The sequence below is a fragment of the Gallus gallus genome, chromosome 8 (genome assembly GCF_016699485.2).
Source record: "Gallus gallus isolate bGalGal1 chromosome 8, bGalGal1.mat.broiler.GRCg7b, whole genome shotgun sequence".
Lineage (NCBI taxonomy): Eukaryota > Metazoa > Chordata > Aves > Galliformes > Phasianidae > Gallus > Gallus gallus.
This window is the reverse complement of record NC_052539.1, coordinates 15,013,332-15,034,635: the sequence shown is the minus strand read 5'-3', so window position 1 is coordinate 15,034,635 and position 21,304 is coordinate 15,013,332. Positions and strand designations below refer to the sequence as shown.

Genomic DNA, 21,304 nt, shown 5'->3' with positions numbered 1-21,304 from the left:
TGCATATATTGAAATACCTGCTTCGCACACAGTATTTGATTGTCAATAGCAGGCTGTTTTGAAATGCACTATAATTATATGAAAAGTAAATATTAATGAAACTGATACAAAAAAACAGTAATTAGGATGTAGAGGAGTTAATTATTAAATTACTATTTTTAAAACTGTTAAGGAGAAAATGCTAATATAGTTCTATTAGCAAGAGTGCTGTACTAAAGAAACTATGAGTGCTTACATTAAATCAGTTTGAAAGCAACAGAAGAAGTAGGTTTTCAGGTTTATACTTCCATTGCATTAGAAAATTCTTGAAGAAAAAGTTTTTTTCAGAATGCAGCTAAACTCAACTTTTCTACACTTCTACCATAAGCAGTGTTGAAAGCTAACTTTCCCTTTTAGTATGACAGGTAGAATTGTCACTTAGACCATCAAGCCATTAAAACAGTTTTTAAAAAGTATTTTGTAGATGCAGTAACACTAGCATTCTAGATAATTTTCCAGTGCCTTTTCAATCAAGAAAATCTGGCTAAAATTGCACTATCTGACCTTTCGATTAATGGCCCTGCCTCTTGCCTGTCATACTAATACTGAGTTTGGGGAATAGTTAGGATTCATCTGGAAGCAATATAATTTCTGCCTGTGTCTTTCTTTTCTGGACGCTAATGGCTTTTAGTGAGTCCTTTTCACTCAGTGTATGACACATGTAGCCTTTCTATTTTAGTTGTCCATTAACTTCAAGCATTATGACAAGAACAAAGCAACTTCCTAAAGAAGTTGAGTTCAGCTATATGTATTAAATTTCTACAAATCCTTTGCTTAAAAGGTTCTGGTTTAGATCATCACTAATGTTTATCTGAGTGCAATAGTATTTGTTACTAATTAAAAGAGGCTATTTAAACAAATAGAAAAGGTCACAAGGTCTGTGGATTCAACATTAGTGCTACTAATGTGTGATGATTTACTTTTTTTTCCTACAAGTATCTCCTTTTTTAAGCAGGAAATGCAGGGAAAAAAAGATCACAACCAGAAAGCTGCAATTGCTGGTCGGAATTCCAAGGCCTAAGCATGGTACTTGATAATTTTTCCTTGAGGTCATGCAAAATACAGCACACCACAGCACTCGTAAGTAGAGAGTAATAAATACAATTCAGTGAAGACTTACAGGATAAAAGATATAAACTACTAGGAGAAATAGATTCTACCAGGGAAAGTGACACCTGTAGTCCTGCAAGCTTTCTAAATAATATTTCTACTCTTTAAATATTTATCGCTGAGCTGCAAGTAAAACATCTGTAATACTCTGTAGAAATAACATGCGTTGGATGGTTTCTGGAAATATGTCTGACTGTACTAGTATTTTACTCAGTTCTACCAGTCTGACATCTGGTCAATGTCTGTATTAAGGATGCATTATAAAGTATTTTAATTCCGGTTTTAATTCCTCATACTATCAAAACATCTAATTTCTCTTTATTAGAAGATCAGCTGGACAGGATGTTTCTAGATATGGCTGAGAGATTTGAGAAGCTAGAGCTTCTATATCTGGGCAACACAGGAAACTTCCATTTAAATTTAGGCAATTTTTGGGCACATCACAGAATCACAAAATATATGCAGCAAAAGTGTTTTATTCAGTGCTGACTCAATAGTATGTTTTGTATAATTGGGCTCTGTCTGAAGTTAACAGCAATTTGCCTCTTCCCAAGTCAAATTTTCCACGGAAAAGCCATGCTTGTGAAGTGATACCTGTAGCAATGCTTTTCTGTGATGTATTGTTCTATTCTAAGCCACTAGCACATGTACACAGACAAAAAACAAACAAACAAAAACAACCTAACAGGGCATGTTTATTTTCAAACTGGGGTTTTTGGAACACAATGGTTTGTTTAAACATGCAGTTCCAGATTTCCCTGAGCAGTCATCTTCAGTTCCTCACCTGGGCTAGATCATTAGTAAGGAGTCAGCTGTGTTCTAGTCTGCATCACATCTTCCATTCTCAAAAGCCCCTAAACAAAGATCTCACTTAAACTGAGTAAATCCAAAAGACAATGAACAGAACAAACTTTACTCATAAGTAATACTGACAACAAAAAAGGATTTTACTGAACAGAATTATATAGTCATACTGCAGTATCTCAAACAGAAGAGGCACCCTTCATTTTCACTGAACCTACAGTTCACACAATAAACATCATGTGTTTAAACTCATGTCAGTCTCAAACCACAAATCTGTTGCACACAAAGTAGAATAATTCTCTGCTGATTCCCAACCAGACACCAAAAAGAATTCAATTATCTCAGAAGACTACTAAGACTATATGGAAGAACATTTGTTATATTATAGTTTCTCCCTATTCCTTCCCGTAAGCCCTTCATCAGAATACTTTCCCTCAAAGGGTGACAACAAGCAGTGTGATAGTGTAATGTTAGCATTGCCCTTCAATGAACAGTCATCTCCTTCTGATGTGCCTTAGGACTTGCTCAATGGAAAATTCTTATTTATTCCCAGAGTGCTGTCCGTCCTTTCTCCATCCTCTCAGGTTCCAAGAAGGAACCAGTCAGGTGCATGAGTATTGACAGGAAGAACTAGTTCTCTCTGTTAGCTGTAATCCCACGGACCAAAGACAACTGTTGAGTGCATTTCACTCGAGGCCCAGCACTCAATCCTAGTAGCATCTAGATTCTAGCTACCAGTATCCAGTACCTGAGGTTCAGCTGCACAGTGCAAGTGGGGACAGAATAGTGCTGCCTGTGACTGAAAACAGAAGAGGAAAAAAAATAGCTGTCACATACCCAACGCAGGAAATCCAAAAATCTCAGCTTTGTATGGGCTGATAGGTGCTGTGAAGTTAGGGTAAAAGATTTCCCAACATCTCCTATGCTAGTTACTTGCCATTATGGATATAGCTTTGTAGGTAAATCTGGAATCAAATGTTTCTTTACCAAGATAAAACACAGAAATAGCTCTGGAGAAGCAGCTATAAAGTAATGTGGTTTCATCTTCTCATTGACTTCCTTCAAATGGAAGACCATATAGCAAAGCTGCACTTGCAGCATAGCATCAGGAGGTAAGTTTAAGCAAGACGTAACAAGCTAATGAGTTTGCATAAAGCTCTACAGATGGCTGCATAATCCTCATACTGTTCAACTCACTCCTTCATAGCAATTCAGTAAGAGGTACCATCATCTCAATCAGTATCTGACAATATTTTCCACGTACCTGCCTCCCCCTCTGTCCTACACACATTCAGTCTACAACCTCACAGAGTTCACTGCCACTTGAGAAAATTCAGCATATGCATGCCCATACAATTTGGACAGTGGTCACCTTAGGCTGATAAAGAAAGATGAATAGTCATGTATAGCCTAACTAGATTTAGCCTGAGTATTTGCAAAAAGCTAGGATCTGGCATTATTTTGTATTTGTTGGAAAACCCATAATGTAGATTTTTGGCTTGTACCTCTTAAATACCTGTATGAGCATTCAAAAGTGCACAGGCTTTTCAAGTTCTCATTTCTGCAATATGAGATGGAATCAACCCCATTTTCACCTCTTTCCTCTTCACATAGCGTAGCTATGTAGTGCATGAAAATATTTTACTATTTTCACAGACAATGTAGCTATAATAATGTTAGCTTTGTCCTTCAACACAATCTTCTTTTCTGACGTGTGTCTTAGGACCCATAACATTGCCACATCTGAAAATAATGATTCTTTTGTCATTCACTGCTGTGTGCAACCAGTGTTTCCTACAGCTCTGAGTCACTGACAAGGGATCACACTAAAGGTTACTTCTTTTTCTGTATATCACTAGACAATTTCCATTTATGATATAGACCAAAATTTCAAGATAAAAAGTGATTCTTAAGATTAGTTACATGTTTAAAAGCCTTAAAAATTCCAGCTGTTAGCATTATGAAAAAGAATTGTTAAAAAAACAAACAAACAAAAAAAACGACAGTCTCAAACCAAAAACCCCAAGGGTATGTGTCTGCGTGTAGCTGAGAGTATTAAAAATGCAACGAGCTACAGAGCCTTTTTTAAAGGAAAATGTTTTCACATAACCCTTGAGAACTCTGTATTTGTGTATGTGTAAACCCATACAGACCATACACACTGAAATTAGGCAACTCGTCCTCATCTGCTCTGGTACAGCTCTTTCTGATACTGTATAATGGAGGTCACATAATAGAAGGAAATCACACTAGCAGAGATAGATGGCTTCTGTTCAGATGATTTTGGAAAGTAAGAGAAAAATAGAAAGGGAAATTACACTGCAATGACAGAAATCAGTTTATATGTGAAAAATCAAATGATGTATTTATATGACATACAAGAACTACCCAAAATCACTGTGCAACATGGGAAGGTGGTTGTATTACAGACAGAAAGATATTTGCAGCAATAGTCATCCATACTAAATGCAGTAGGAATAGAAAACTAGGAAATGGAAAAACAACATGAGAGACGAGATTTAGGAAATACATACACCAAGATGACGACAGAAATAGCGACATACAGTAAAAACAAAATTTGTTAAGGCATTTTCCTAGTCTAGCAAAAGTTAAGAAAGCATAACATATTGACACCATTCAGATTAACAAGTAGTAGCTGAGCAGACAATGAAACCTCTTTGCTCTAGTAACATAACATCTCATCATAAACATTCTTAACAGTGCAGTTTATCATGAAGCGTGGGGCTCATGAAAAACTAAATGGAACAACAATAGGGTTGTCTGTAACCTAACTGTGACTAAAGAAATAGCTGCTAACATTTTCTTCTGATTAGATAGTGTCTGCATAAATTAAACAATTATAATTATCTCAGGAACTACACATTAGTGAAACTGATTTTAATATACTGTGAAGTATATTGGTACTATTTACAACTAATCAATGTACATAAAAACTTTGTTTACTCTTGTTTGTTCCTGGAATGCAGTGTATATTAACCTATCCAATTTCACATACTAACCAATTGTGACTATTACAATCCTTATAATTTATCAGATTTAAAAAAAAAATAAACCCAAGCAACACCTTTCCATATGGCCAATTAGTGAAGTCATAAAATGCAGCAAATATATGATGCTGTATTGAACATCTGTGTTGGTTATCCTATGGGAATTTTTAATAAAGGACCAAACAGCATATTGATGTTAATTCTATGTTACCGGGACTTTAAATAAAAAACTAAAATAAATAGCATCCATTAAACTGATCATACTGTTGTAACTCAAATTGTGTTTATTATGCTAATGGAACATGAAATTAAGAAAAAGACCTTTATGCCAGTGGAATTAATTAATGAGCTTTATGAAGGCGTTGGGATGTAATTTATTTCTAGATAAGTAAGTCTAATTTGCAGTTCCATGGGTCTCTGCAATGCTGATTGTAATAGTTATTCCTGCAGATGTGCTGCTCACAGCATGTCTTTCCATTAGAACTGAACACCTCATTATATAAACTGTACCTAATTAAACATAATACAGTGGTGACTTGTTAAACTGGCCTTTTTAAGTCAGCAGCTGCCTAAGCTAATAATACCGTACACAAGATTTATATCATCTACCATATAATACTGATATTAAAATATACTGCCCAAGGGATTGACAACTAATTTACCAGTATGTAACAGGTACTCTTCAGATTCTGCAATGGAGATTAAAAACTATTACTCTATAAAAATCAAATGAGTTAAAGTATATGTGGAGTTCTAAATAATTATTAATTTTTTTAATAGCTGCATTCTTTTATCAAGTTGTTTTTAAAAAATGGAGTCAGAGAATAACACTTTTCTTATGTCCTTTGACAGTATCTGATTATGTGCTTTTATTGTAATGATTCAGTCCAAATAAGAATTTAAACACAACTGGATACATGTAGGCTCTTTGCTTCAGCCAAACAAAAATGAGAAAACTTTGAGACAGAGACAGAGCTTTTTGAACTTCACCAGTTTGATTCTGTGACCGTTCTGTGAATGTCCTACCCACAATAATGAAGATATATCTCATGTTGAAAATATGGCAGTCCGTCCCTAAGAAGTCTGACTATTTTGCATGTCAAAAAATACACTGAGAACAGACTGATTCTCTCATGAAATAAGATAGGAATATTTGAAAGCTACTCAAGAATAGGTTTTGGATCAACAGTGTTTGATCACAATAACTCTCACATATGCTCTGTGGTTTAAGATTTGTCTTCGAGTCTGAATCAACTGCAAGTTTATGTTCTAACACAGAATGACACTAAGAAAAAAAATATTTTTTTCTTATTGGTTTTTTTTTTGCAATAAAGTATATTTTGTGCTTGCAGATACATGAATGGAATGACATTGCCATTCCTTTCCCCCTCGAACACCTGCAATTCCTCCTTTCCTCCTTGCTTGAGTACCCAAAACTCACTTTTGCTCAATCTCACAGCAGAAGCACCTGAAGACAGACAATCAGCCCTGTATTATTCTGCCACCTCTTCTCTTACTGAAAAGAGCCTCAAATTCTAAGCATACGCCATTCCAAGCAATAAAATTATAATCATGCACAAACTTCCTCCAAGACTTAAGCACATCAATGTCCTGTCAAGTTTGAAGTTAAGAAATGCCAAAGTTTGTAATCATTAAGGACTTCAGTTTCCCCACAATATTCATTTTCTTGCGCAACAATTTTTTGCATAAAGAAGTTAGAAAACACACATACATGCAAAAAATAATAATAAAAATAATTTAAAAAAAAAAGAAAAGTAGTCATATTACTTGAAGGCTGTCACTTTGTTTAGATACTCTTCAAGACATGGAGGAAAAAGTTTTTGATCGTATCAGATTTGTTTTGGGCCATTTTCCCTACCTTACTGAACACGTAACAAAAAGAAAACATCGTTCTTAAACCAGTTGTTGCTTTATCAATGTTTTCAGTAAGCTGTGATAAATGAGCCACAACCCTCTTCTAAAAACTACTGCTCTGAGAGCAACTACTGCCCCTCTCATAAACCTTAATATCCACAGCAGCATACTTTATTTTTAAAGTTTCTTAGTAAGAACAGTTTCACAGTCAGTCCCTCTCTCTTAACAGAACCCTTATCATTCTGGATTGTCATTTAGAATACATGAATCACTATAAATTAAGGTAAAATTACAGTTTGTCCTAGAGTTACAGATTCAGAGAAAAGCAATCTTAATGGATGCACATCAAACAACAAAGACAACTGTAACTTCGTTTTATTGGCAGCAAGGACGAGCAGGCTTCCGAAAGAAACAGCTTGCAGGCAATTTGCTTACCCTACCAACAGAAAGCATTCCTCAGAGCACAGATAGCAGACTGTTCTACAAGATGCATGGCCTTCCAGAACAGGGACTAAAACAGGTGTTTGCATACAAACCTGTGATCACCCGCAAAGCCTGCACAGGAAGTGATTTCATATCTACAAATGGCGCTATAATCATTCTGTTTGAATACTGACTATACCAAGGCTGCATTTTAATTTTTTGGATGTCATCATTTACTACATGCTTTCAAGAGACAGTCCACCACTGTAATGCAATAGAAAGTCTAGCAAGATGGCAGAGCAGCAAGGTCTTAAGCTACAGCAAGTGAGAATCTGCTTAGATGTGGTAGCAATAGGCACAGAAATAAGTGGGAGGGGGAAAAAAAAAAAGGCTGCTTACCTTTGGAAGGCCTGCAAGGTCCTCAGGTAGGCAGGGATCTCTAGATTAGATACCCCTGCCTCTACTACCAACCCTTAAATGAGTTCTGGTGCATCACGTGCACCTGAGATCCCCCAGGTTGGCTCTGCTTTCCAACCAGGTGCTCAATCACTGGTTCAAGCCATGACAGCATTTCCACTACAACCACATATCATTCAAACTGTTTAATTCTTGGTATACAATAGGATAGATGGGATCTTTATTATGAAATTATTTATTTTAAAATCCCTGAAATAAACCTGCTATCTTTAAATGGTGTTTAAATGAATGGTGTTTAAATGAAAAACAGAGCTGTTATTCTTTTCGCAGAATTCCCATTGAAATTGCTTCACAGTTTCTCAGCAATCAAACGTGAAATGTAAGAGAAAGGCAACATAATTTGCTGTGGGAGTAAAGTTTAGCAAAATCAGTCAACAGTAAGAAAATAGGAGTTCATGGGCACCAAGGGTCCTTTATAATTATTATTTTTAATTAAAGTATTTCAGATACACATTAATTCTCTTTGCCCACTACTTTTATTATCTGACTTGCCTTGAAATGGAAACTATGACCACTTTGAAAAAGGAGTGAAGACTTGTTTCACAACAGATCCTCTGCCAAAATGCATTTTAGTAACTTATCATAGCTAAACTCCCCCATGACTCACCACCTATATCTTCTGCCTTTTAAAGCGACAGAAAACTAGGAAAATAGTTTTTCTATATCTCCATTAATAAAAGCACATAAATCTCACCAAAGGCTTTCTGAGCCTCAAAGATCTGGTCATGTGTTGAATCTTAAACTTGAGAAGCATTTTCAGAAGTGATCTAACTTAAAATTATCAATCGTAACTGAATCTTAAATGAAGAGAAAAATCTTTTCATTCTGCTTCCCAACTACACAGCATATTAAAAAAAATATTAAAAGAAGTAAAAATCAGCAAAAATAAAGTACAAACTTCTTTAATGAGATCAGTAAAAATTTTATGGATTTAATACTAGTTTTGACTATCTTATAGAAGTATTTTATACCTTCTTACTCTTCCTGGTCTGGTGAAAAAAAATTCTAAACACAAGAGTTATATTTTCACAAGCCTACTGGTGTGCCTGAGCTTTCCAAGTTCATTTACAATTTCAGGAAGTCACTGAAACTGAGAGAAATATCTATCTAATTTGATGCTTATTGAGCTATGATCTAAAACCTTTCTGAGAAAGTGACATATAAGTGGTATGACCTCACTGGTTCCCAGGAAGACTGGCTTGAAAGTTACATTGCCTGTTTAATTTCTTTTTTCAACAGTGAAGTAGTGTTTTACAAACACGCAGATAGCTTGGAAACAGCAGAAGTGATCCTAGACCATCACTTACAACTGATCTTCAACCTCCTTGGAAAATAGAGAACAAACAACTGGGTTCAATCGGACAAAATCACTCAGAAGCATTTCTACCAAGAGAGAACTAAAAACACATAGTAATGTCATGAGAAGGAAAATAATTACTCTGTATTAAAGATTTCACCAAGAAAAGTTATTAATTCAGCTACCACTGAATCAAAACAAGCAGAAAATATTACAAAATTACTCATATTTTTCCTCTCAAATCAAACACAGAAGCTTACTTTCAGCTGTACTGCCAAAGAGTTTAATATATTCTCTAAAACTTTAATTCTCTTCTTGGAATTCTTTAATATATACAGAGACATTTAAATGATCGTTAAGATACCACCAACTGAAAAACCAGCATCACGTGGTGATTTGGGACTGTTACAGGAGACGTGAAGTCAAAACCTCCGTCTGAGTGAAGTGAAACCTAAAAGCACACTTTGACGACAGAAAAATAGGAGAAAAGTTCCATCCACTGTCCTTCACTACCGCTTCTCCTCAAACAGGACAATGATTTTTTAAAAACATGGAGAAAAAAAACTGCAGTAAAAAAAGCTTGACACTAAAATCTTTTCAGTTATATTTTCAGGAGTTTAAAGGTCAGTTTCTATTCCTCATGTGCTTAACTGTAAAGAGCAATAAAATGTGAGGAGAATTCAGGTAGTTGATTCTGTTCCCATCATCTCCAATGACTCCAGTGTAGACAGTATCAGGCCCTTCGCATGCATATTAAATAGAGCAGACACTTCTATTCAGAATATTTTGAGTACATGCTTTTGAGGCACAAAGGAGATAACATGATCTGATAAAAGTAACAGATGAAAGCATATTACAATCTATACTATCTACATTCTATGACATAAAACACTGTTCTCTGTGTATGTATCACCATAAGTTGCAGTGAAAGCTGACCTGGTTTCTAGAGGATAGCTTTTTTGTTTGTTTAAGTATGATGTTGCAGCAATTTTTGATGACATACATTTGTACAGCATTTCTCACGCCACTAAAGATTAGATATGCCTGCAAAATACAATATAAATACAGCACCAGAATTTTATCTTATCCCTTGGCTACTATCTATGAACTAAATGTTTCAATACAGTTTTCTATGTTAAGTATGAATCACTAAGACTTCTCTTCAGAATTTCTTAAAAGAGAAATTATTATTACTGTCATTGCTACTACTTTTTAATTGCATGCTCTCTTTCATCTGCCTGGGGAGGTTCTTGTACAGAATTACTCTACAACATATTTAAAAAGCAATTATATTTTGAGTTATATTTTTCCAGCTTCAGAGATGAATTCTTATAGTACCAGGGTGAAAAGCAGTAAAAAATTTTCAGAAAGAAGCAAAACTTTTACAGTAAATCTGTGTGCTCCCTTCCAGTAAGTTACAAGCTTGCAGGAAACAACAGATGGGTGGGTTTTGCACACCAAGCAGGCCCTCATGGAGAAGAGACTTAAGCTGCTCTTGCTTGTACACATTGCTCCCTGGGCGACAGTGGGGATAGTCCTAGCACAGGCAGGTGACATGGCTTTCAAGGTACAGAACACTCTACTGAATCACAGTGCAATACATTAGGAACTGTATTAAAGTACTAGTAAGAGACTTCGGTTAAGTTCAAGTACTGCTCCAAAAGTAATGCCTTCTATTTTGTTATGTTGGCCCACAACATCAGAGGTGGATGTTGGTGGAATGGCAGCAGAGGTTCAGCCTTCCCACCAATATCCCATTACATTTTGGTGCTGTGTGAAAGATGGCAACAGAGAGGCAGCCTGACAGAATGGTGTCTGACATGGAAGGGCATATGAAGCAAAGGTGTGTCAATGAATTCCTTCACGTAGAAAAAATGGCATTTACAGACATGCATTGATGCTTGCTGAACATCTGTGGAGATCAAACAGTGGATGTGAGCACAGGGAGGTGTGGGTGATGCATTTTGTTTCAGCAGTGGTGACAGTGGGTCACCTCCACTGGTGCAGATTTTTGTGAGCTCAGCATGCAGACTCTTGTTCATTGCTGGTGAAAACACATTGCTAGTGGTGGTGACCATGCTGGAAAAAAGTGTTGTTAGATGAGAATTTGCTCTCTCAACTCGTGCTATTATGTTCTTTGTATCTGTTGTAGTTTCCATGGAAATAAATAGGAAGCATGACTTTTGGAGTGACCAACATAGCTTTGATATGCTCCAGAGAGTTTGAACTTCATAGGAAAAGAGCTTACAGGTGGTGAGGAAAAAAGGGATGTTACTGGCTCTACAAACAGGGAATCATGCAGAAAGAAGTTTTGGCAAAAAGACGCAGAAAGCTACTGGATGGTTACCCTATGTGAGGGATCCCCACGCCATCTGGATCCCAAAATGACATTTCTTCTTGCCAAACATCTCCTAGTCTCCAGCCTGCATCAATTATTGGAACACACACCATAAGACCCAACACTGTTGATGTTAGCAAATCTATTTTTCCTGAAACTGAGACTAGCATGAATTCAACACATAACTTAAGGGAAACACAGTAGAAAAAGAAAAAAAAAACCAACACAAAAATGCCTCTGATTCATCCTCTCTGCGTAATGAGCCAGATTCTCAGCTAATGCATAGCTTCATTTTTCCACTCATACCTATTTGAGCTCTAATATTCTGTACAACTGGTGTGCTTAACAGCAGGGCTCAGAACAAACGTAGACCCAGCCTTAGGACTTTCCTGACCCATACAAGCACATAATCTGACAAAAGTTTCACAAAATTGCCCACATTTCTACACTTTGCTCAACTATATCACTACTTCATCCCTGTGAGATTTGCTCTAGTCGTCAAGGTACTTATTAGACTTTATGACTGAGGCTTTGTGCAACAGCTCAGTTAAATCCAGAAGCACATATACAAATTCTGACCTCCAGTGAGAAAAAGACTGAATATTTGTGCTCCTTTTAGCTTTTATTGGTTTCTCACCAAATCTGCTAATTTCACTATACTTTTTCTGACCTACTGCAAATTCCCCACTTTTAAATAACTACATTTGCAGCTCTGTTAATTTTGCTGTTTTGGGAACACAGCAAAATCTGGCTACCACAACTGTGTTTCCTTTGTGTTCAAAACTGCATTGCTCATGTATTTAAAAATACATATGATATTTATAAAGTCTACTCAAAACATTACCAAATTGTCCCATTTTCATGTTTTCATGACAATTTATATGTTTTCCATATGGGCAAGTGCTGACAATATGATACAAGCTTAATGGAACAAGTTGTGGTTTCTCTTTATTGTTTTGGCATCAAAAATCTACACTAGCATAAAAATAACTCTCTCCACTATTTTCCAGAATTATTTTTCATTAATGCAATATTAAGTGCTGCTTTCTCATTTTACTTAAAGATGTGCCAGAAATGTTCGCTGCTCACTTCACCACTGCATCTGAGAGCACTACCAATCTACTGGGGGGGGGGAGGGAGGGAGGGGGAAGCAGCTGATATCCAGAGATTGCAGAATTATTCATATGAGTTTTCTGTAACATATCATGAGCTCCACAAAAACGTTTCAGAGCGGGGCCTAACTTTCTGTCCACTGGCAGATAGAATTCATCCCTTCTACATTTCCTTCTATTTCTGTTTCCAAGTTTTCCAGAAACAGTAAGAGTTAATGCCTGCAAGCAATAGAAGAAGCACTAAGAGACCAAGGTTGAAAAAGCTGACAGTAAATGATTTCCTTAAGAGTTCCCAAAGACTCCAATGTGGCACTGAAATGAGCGATTATTCTTATACGCCAGCAGCATATGTACTTCAGCCATCCCCATCCAGTCACTGCCTCTCTCTCCGCACCTTACTGCAGATCTGTCCTTGCCTTCTACTTTTCTCCTTCTCCAATTACTGCACTCCTAATGTAGAGAAAGCTTTCCGTGACCTGAAGCTCTTCAGTAAGCAGTCAGATGAGCTAGCTTTCTCTTCATTTAATCTAGCTCCTACACACACCTCACAACATGACAGACATGTCAAATGAGCCATCCACCAGGCCACTGACAGCAGTTTCTGGGGCATAAGAGAGGCAGCTGATGGAGAGGAGATTGTTGGAGGAGTTAGGAAGACAGAAAGCCATAGGTAATATCACGAATGCTCTGCTGAAAACTGACAGCTTAATGGGTATGATACTGACGTATCTCAAGTCTTGGTCTTGAATAATACACTTACTACTGAGAAGTTAAAGTGGAAAATAGATTTTGCCAGAGTTAATAACAAAGGTTAATGTGTAGAAGGTGCGGGTAATAGGCACCACCTCAGTCACAGTCCAGAATCTGTTTTACTTCCCAAGAGCCGTGTTGATGAAAGCTGCTGTACTGATGGAACAAAACCAAGTTAATTCATCCACAGAAGCAGCAGCCTGTACCACACAAAAACCTTCTCCTGGAAGCCTGTCTCTAGGACAGGCGCTGGGCAGTCTATTTAAGAAGCAGGCTTAAAAAGCCCTGACTCAGACATCTCAGAAGAAGCTTTCTATTAACTAACTGGAAATATGCAGCCACCATCTGGATCTTCCTCCTACAAAGAGAAGAAAGCAGTACTTCCACCAACTGTCCTCTTTCGAGGTGACTCACCTCAGTGACACTACTGTCCCTAGACATGCATACAGTTCTATTTGTAACTCCCACGTCTGACAGGAAAAATCTGCAGTGAGCACTAGAAAAGTGCAGGGATTTTCACTTCCTTTTTTTAGCAAGACATATTTTATTACTTATTATAGAATCATAGAATGGCTTAGGTTTGAGGGGACCTCAAAGATCACCTACTTTCAACACATCTGCCATGGGTAGGGTTGCCCCACACCAGCTCAGGCTGCCCAGGGCCCCATCTAGCCAGCCCTTAAGCACCTCCAGGAATGGGGCACCTACAGCTTCTCTGGACAGCTGTGCCAGTGCCACACCACTCTGAGTAAAAAGTTCCCCCTAACATCTAACCTAAATCTCCCCATTTTTAGCTTAAAGCCACTCCCCCTTGTCCTATCAAGATTCCATTTCCTTCCAATGAATTTGTGACTGAAATCTAAGACTGTTCAAGAATTGCTTTCATCTTTTTTTTTTCAACAAGTTTTTAAGGGTTGATATCTTGAAGGTGTTTATAAGATGACCATTATCAACAATGAAAATGAATTTCAGAGAAATAGAATCCAATAATGACATTTCTTGTTTTACTTAGGTGTTGTTTTAATATTAGATGCAGTATATGTATATAATTTAATTAGGACAAATTATCTGCTTGCATATAATCTCATCCCTTGCAAAACCATCATGCTAGTAATGTTAAATAGGCTATAAATCAATCTGAGGTTCATGCATAGTGTAGAATCTCTCTCACCAACCAAGTACATTTTCGGAAAAGCTTTAGGTCCAAAAGTTTACATGATGAAACTTTTGGCACAGAGCTGAATATTAAGAAGCACTACACGGAGTAGTAAGCTATATTCTGCAGTGGTTCATTTATCATCTAAGCATAGTCTTGATTAAACACCTGTCTGTTCCCCTTACTTGTCAATACTTTATATTTCAAACAACTGATTTCTCAGTAACAGGGAGGAATCTTGCAGACAGAAAACTGCTGAGTTTACTCTGCAAAATATAATAGAATTACTGAAATTAGGTAAACTTCCTATAAGCTGTGCAATGCAATCTACTGCAGTGACCACCCAAAGCCTTATGTCTTAACAAAATGATTCATTTATTCAAGTAGCTAGTTGTCATCGGGCTTTTTCACATAGCAATAAAATCAGCATAGCTGGATTTTGAGTTTTCACTTTAATTCTTCACGATCAAAGTCTTTAATAGTCGCCAAAGCCACTAATCATATCATAATTTTTAAATGACGTAGGAATAAGACAAAAAAAAATACAGAATATTGACCATTGCACTGACATTTTCCTTTAGAATTTGGTGCCCGCGTGGGCAAAAAGAACATTTAAGGAAATTAACAATTTGAAGAAATCTGTTAACATGGAAAATGAAAATAGTTTTTTTTTTTTGCTAGTTTTCCGGGCTGAATTAATAGGGCAAATACTCCTGGGGTAACTCGACCTATGAATCACGGTGAATGGAACTTGTCGCTTTTCACAAACCATTTGTAAATGAATTTTTCCAACTTATTAATCATACTATTTAATCAATTTCAGTTGCATCATAAGCTTCTATTTTATTTTTTTCTTTTGGCACTTATCTGCATTTCACTCTCAAAATTTGCTTTGCAATTAAAATGTTCACGCCAAAAAGTATGGATACATATGGTCAGTAACTTTGTGTACCATTTACTAAACGCTTTATAAAAATGTAATCACAGCACAGGTATTAAATAAATCAGACAATATACATAGTTTCATGAATATTAATAGATCACTTATTTTTCAACAGCAATGCAAGATTTCTCTACTAGGTAGAAGGGCTTGCCCAGCCCTGGTAATGAAATTGAGCCAGAAAAGAATGGCAGGTTTTAAAAAATTCCTGATAGAAATATTCAAAGTCAAAGAGCAAGTCACGTTTACTACCTTATTTGGAATTTAAACCGTCCCCTTCTGATACTATTTTCTTTCAACACGTGTATTTGAGATGTACAAACAGGGAAAGCCTAGACTCTTTCTTTTACATAAATTTGATTTTTCTGCCTTAATTATTGTTTATATTGTACATCATTTAGGTGTGATTATGTTATATTTAAGTATTCCTAAATTAATTCAAATTAATCTAGTTATCTAAATTACATTTGAAAAATTATTTTAATATGACATCCTGTTAATTTGTTTCTTTTGTACTTCAGCTCTGCTTCCCTGGGGCAATGCAACTGTATCCCATCTCTAATGCAAGGGTTTCAAAGCTCCAATATAGTATACAAACAGGATGGTAGAAATTGCCATACACGATCAAAATCACAGGCCACTTAGTTTAAAATGTTGTCTCCTGCATGGAAGATGCTCGAGGGGAGATGGAAGAAACCTAGCAGTAGGCAATAACAAAATATAGCTTGCAATGCAATCATTTGGCACAACCACGAAAAACATCGTATTAGTGATCTTATGGACAACTACTGTAAGAGCAGAGACAAAAAAATAAACAAACAAAAAAAGCCCAGTAGTAAGTAACCATAAAAGAAGCACCCTGGTGCTTTTAATGTAAGTTCTCATTCTAGTGACTTTCAGTAAGTCTCTGATATTTCAGTATGGGCTACAGTTAACATTATTTTTCAGGACTCAGCTATAGGAAAGAGAGAAAAATGCACTCACTCTATATAGTATTCTCCAAGTGACCCACAGATTTAGAAAAAATATCTGCTTTTGTTTATGCTATATTAAATCAATAATGAATCTGATTGTACTGTCTTTGATTTAAAATAGCAAGATGGAAAGCAGAATTCACCATTTATGCAACTTAGGGCATACCTATGCAGTGTGTGTCATCCGTTTAGGGGTTAACAATCTTTGTCAATAGCTGAAACATAGCTACCCCAAAGGCCTATTTACAGAGAAAGCCTGGATAAAGTCACAAATGCTCCACCTCACTCACCCTATCTTAAGTAGACCATCCCACTAGAGGTGAAAGTCCTGATCTTTTTCACCTTTCAAGACTCCAGCCCCCACAAAAACAGAGAAAAGAGGCCTTGTTTCCACTTCACGGAAAACTTTCATACTAGCCCTCTTGCAGATCTTCCATGAGAGGGCCCTGACCAAAGGAAGTTAATTTCTGAGAAAAGATTTGAAATGAGCTTGCAAGAAAGAAAAGCTTTTGCAGTAAAACTTGCTTCAGATTTTCCAGAAAAGGGGAAGATCTCCTTAAAGTACATGAAACCAAGCCTTCTAGTAGTGATGATTCAATAACTCCATATAATGGAACTTTAACATTTTTCCTTTACATAGTGAAGCAAATTTACTGCTGTTCCTGTATCAATGAAGGCAAATCAATCCTGAGCTACATCCACAAGGGCATTGCTAGCAAAGATAGAGATGTGATCATCCTAAACTGCTTACCACTTGTCAGACTGCACCTGGAGTGTTGCATCCAGTTCTGGTCCCCACAGTACAGAAGACAGATTGAAGACAGTCCAAAGGAAGGCTAGGAAGGTGATCAAAGGGCTGGAGAGCCTGCCCTGTGAGGAAAGATTGAAGGAGTTTGGTCCTTTCACCCTGGAGAAGGCTCAGAGGAGACCTCATCATAGTTTTCCACTACTTGCAGAGAGACTACAAAGAGGATGGAGTCTCTGTCTTCATAAGCAGCCACACTGAGAAAACAAGGGGCAATGGGTACAAGTTTCACTGGGAGAGCTTTTAGCCTGATACAAGAAAAAAGCTTTTGACAGAGAGAATCACTGAGACAGCCTACCCAAGGATCTGGTGGCAGCTCCATCACTGCAGGTTTTCAAGATGCAACTGGACAGGGTGCCATATAATTTCATCAGATCTCTCTTTTCCAGGAAAGGTTGGACAAGGTGACCTTTCAAGATTCCTTCCAATCTGGGCTGATGTATGATTCTATAAATCCAACTTCCTGATTTTTCAGAAAACTACATTATAAATGTCACATGACTGAGACCAGAAACTCAAAATCTTTTTAACACTACACCTTTTGCGTATACACTACAGTGCAGTCCAATTACACAATCACTTATTTGTCGATACCATATTTTTTCTCTCACAAACTCAGAGACAGACGTAATATCTTTTGGGGTATTTCATTGCCATAATGGGCTGGTATGTCTTTACCAACAGATTTTATGTGATTCAATTCTTGTCTATCTGCAGTAAATATTTTATTATTTTGGTCAGCAGTCATATACTTTATACATAAGCTTTTCTTCAACCAGCAGAATTGCTGCCTTAAGTTCAATTTTGAGATGAGATTTTACTTTTACCTGTGCACGCAGATAAAATAGCTGCATGCACAGGTATCCTACAAGTGCAACTCACATCTCACAACGTTCTTAAGTTTGGCTACTTGTCGATACACTGAAATTATGCAACAGCAGTGGCTAACCCGTGATCAACAAATAACAGTGGGCAGTAGCTGAAAAAAATATTTCTGGAACATTTTCTCAATTCTTGGGAAATAAAAATACTCAAGAACAGAACTTCATTCTGCTCTTGAAAATGAATTAAAAATAACTACTCAGATCATCAGCCAGGCTTTAAATATGAATGTTCTTACATGCAATGTAGAATAAACCTGTGAAGCAAACCAGCTGTACTACAGACTTACAGAACTATTCACTAGACAGTTACTAAGACGTTGATGGATCAGTGAATCCATGTTTTCCTTCTGGCCACAGGAATCCAAGATAGACCAGTAGTTAGAGACTGCAATAGTCAAGAACGTAGATTTGGCTCATGCATTTTGAAAGGCTGAGACAGATAACTGATTTGCCAGACTTTCTGGCATATACAGAGTGTTTAACAGCACAAAATGCAACATTATCTGAAGTGATATGATAATTGTACTTCAGAAATAGTAGCTGACAACGTAGTCAAGAGTTGCCTCTTAAAGGGATTTTATAAGGTGACATTTCTTACCTTTTGAATACTTATCCTTACTCCTGAAACATGCTTTTACCATCAGGACTGCTGAAGGAGCATGCAGAAAAAAGAGAGTAGAAAAGAGCAGCACTGGAAAACATACTATCTTGTAAGAAATTAATTAAAGAAAGTACAAAAAAAAATTCTTATAAGAAATGTATTCTTTTGCAATCTCCAGAAGATAACTCAGAATACACAAAAATTAAAATATCTTCTTATAAATTGAGTCTTATTTATAGTATAGGCGGTAAAGAACTGATATTGGAAAAAAATAATTTAAGCAAGGTGTTCTTTTCCTCCCCTTGATATATTCCTTGTCGGAACATATAACCAATTTTCCTTTCCAGTATCTCTTTGAGATGTAGGGAGTTTGAGCTTCAAACCAGGACAGATAATTTACTAGTTACTAACAGTTGTTTATGTAGTCAAAATTGACTCAAATTTCTGTTATAAAAACCATCAAATTTCTGTTTAAAATACATATTAATATAGACTCAGTAATTCTGTGGTTCAGACTGAATATAGTCACAAGCTGAAGTTGCTCTTATGGCTTCTTTCCTCTCCAGGAAACTTACAGATTTGGCGGTATTTTGTTTACAGAGTCATCCCATTCCTACCTGACGGGGATTCAAAAAAAGCCAAACCTTCTGAGATACCAGACTTCTAAATTAGAGGCAAAAGGACATGTTCAGTGAGATCAGATTCTGTTCTGGAATGAGGAAAGTCAGTTAAAGACAGAAAAAAAAGAAATGCTGCATTTGACATGTAGTCTTCCTTTGTATATAAGTAACTTTGAGAAACTGTTTCACTGTACCACATACAGGGGGGCCCCGTAGGGTTTGTTCAGATGAAAAGAAAAGCTCATAGATCCAATTGCACAGGTGTCAACAAGAGCCTAATCAGACATCACTGGGCTTGCGGAAGGCAGGCACCTAACTGCAGAGCCATTATTACAAATGATGACAAATAGTTGGAAAGGGTTTGGTTTAATGGTCAGAGCTTAAAGCGAGCCTGTAAGATCTATATGTAATAAAAAGCTTTCAATGGTTGTGCACTGAAGAAGTTGATAAAAGAATCCGTGATATACAATGGAATATGGAATATCATAGTGCTATTATAGCATAGGCATTTCTAGCAGAAATACAATCCTAATATTTTTTTCCTAGATGTTTTATAACATAATCAGTCTTTGAAACATGTGTCTATGGGTGCATGCGCAGGTTTAATCAGACACATAGGCTGTGAAGTCTGATAGATGTTGGACATCTCTCACTTAATTAGAGAATCTCGTGAACACCTTTACAAGGCTTTCCGTAATTGTGAACACCTCAGTACTTTTATAAATCTGGTCTATGTTTACTTGAACCCACAGACGTGATTCCTACATGAAAGAACACAGCTCTGTATGAACTGCAAGTGCAGCTTCTTGTAAAAAATGTTCATTCCATCTCTTTCTAAGTAACTGCATTTCTGGAACATGTGATACACAAGAACCTTGGGTTAAAAGGCATTGCTTTATCGCTTCCATACGGGAGCATATTTACAGAAAAATTAATTCAGAAAATGGAAATCAAATCTTAGGTGCCCCACACACATCAGAACAGTGGTATTCTTAAAGCAATACCGTTTAGCCTCCCAAATCTGTAAAAACAAACTTCTGCCCTTAATAAATATTTTCATTTGTGTGCCATGTATTCAGTCTCCTGGCACTTCTTGATCCTTTATACTAAGAAAACATAGCAGGAAACTCAAGGGAGACAGAACCATACCAATGCTGGACACACAGTGGGAGCTGCTCACAAGTCCAGTGCAGACTATAAAGGTGTCTAAGGGAAGTTGTCCAATTTAGTACTTCTTATTCAAAAAGCAGTATGTACCTTTCCTCAGTGCCTGGGAAACAAAGAACATATGTGCAGGCAAGGCAGAAGACTGTTCCTCAGCTGGCAGAACTTACCCACTCTCTTAACTGAAACTCAAAAGCACAAAATAAAACATCCCCCTAATTTGTAACTAATTTAACTATAAATTCCTTCTGTACCTGAGGCATCACTGTATTGGTGACCTAACACCTAAAATTCTTGTAGGTTCAGCCATAAACACTAACATCGATTATTGTTTTTTTCAGTTAATTATAGCCCCCTTGGATGGGGGGCTCTCGAATAAAATACTTCTCTGAAAAATGGCAAAATAAAAGATTTCGATTCTGGTAGCCATATCACAAAGATAATAGCAGAAAATAGTGAGGCTGTGAAGGCAACTAAGGCCAGTAAGACTGGAACACAGAATGAAAAGGGCACAGTCCCATCACTATTCATAAGCGCTGTCTCATTCTGCCTATGTGTTTTAATAGAGATAGACACAAGGTATTTTGAGTTGTTTTAGTGAAAGAAGGTTGACAGTCAGAATATAAGGAGGGCTGTCTCTGGGCTTTTGAAAGAGCACAAAAACACCTTGCAACTGCTCTTCCATACATACATAGCTTTCCACAATGAAGTTAAAATATGCCTTTTTTCTACAAGCCGTGTTACAAGATAATTTCTTCCAAAAAAATAAACTCATAACAATGCTCTTAAAAAAATTTCTTGATCCATGTTTTCAGCCCACACAGATATTAAACCTAGTTTCCTAGACCCTGAAAAGCTAATTATGCATTCAATTAGAGTTTCTTAATAAAGATTAAAACTCTGAAGTCTATTACAAGCCCATATTTA

The 21,304-nt window shown here is 36.7% G+C and overlaps 1 long non-coding RNA gene across 1 annotated transcript in view; it reads right to left on the bottom strand.

Annotated features, from left to right (window-relative positions):
• Nucleotides 1-7,704, bottom strand: part of LOC101750715 — a 424,944-nt gene extending 417,240 nt beyond the window's left edge. The window contains exon 1 of the long non-coding RNA XR_005862065.2: nt 7,659-7,704. This is a non-coding gene — a long non-coding RNA (uncharacterized LOC101750715). The remainder of the gene's footprint in view (nt 1-7,658) is intronic.
• Nucleotides 7,705-21,304: the final 13,600 nt, after the last annotated feature.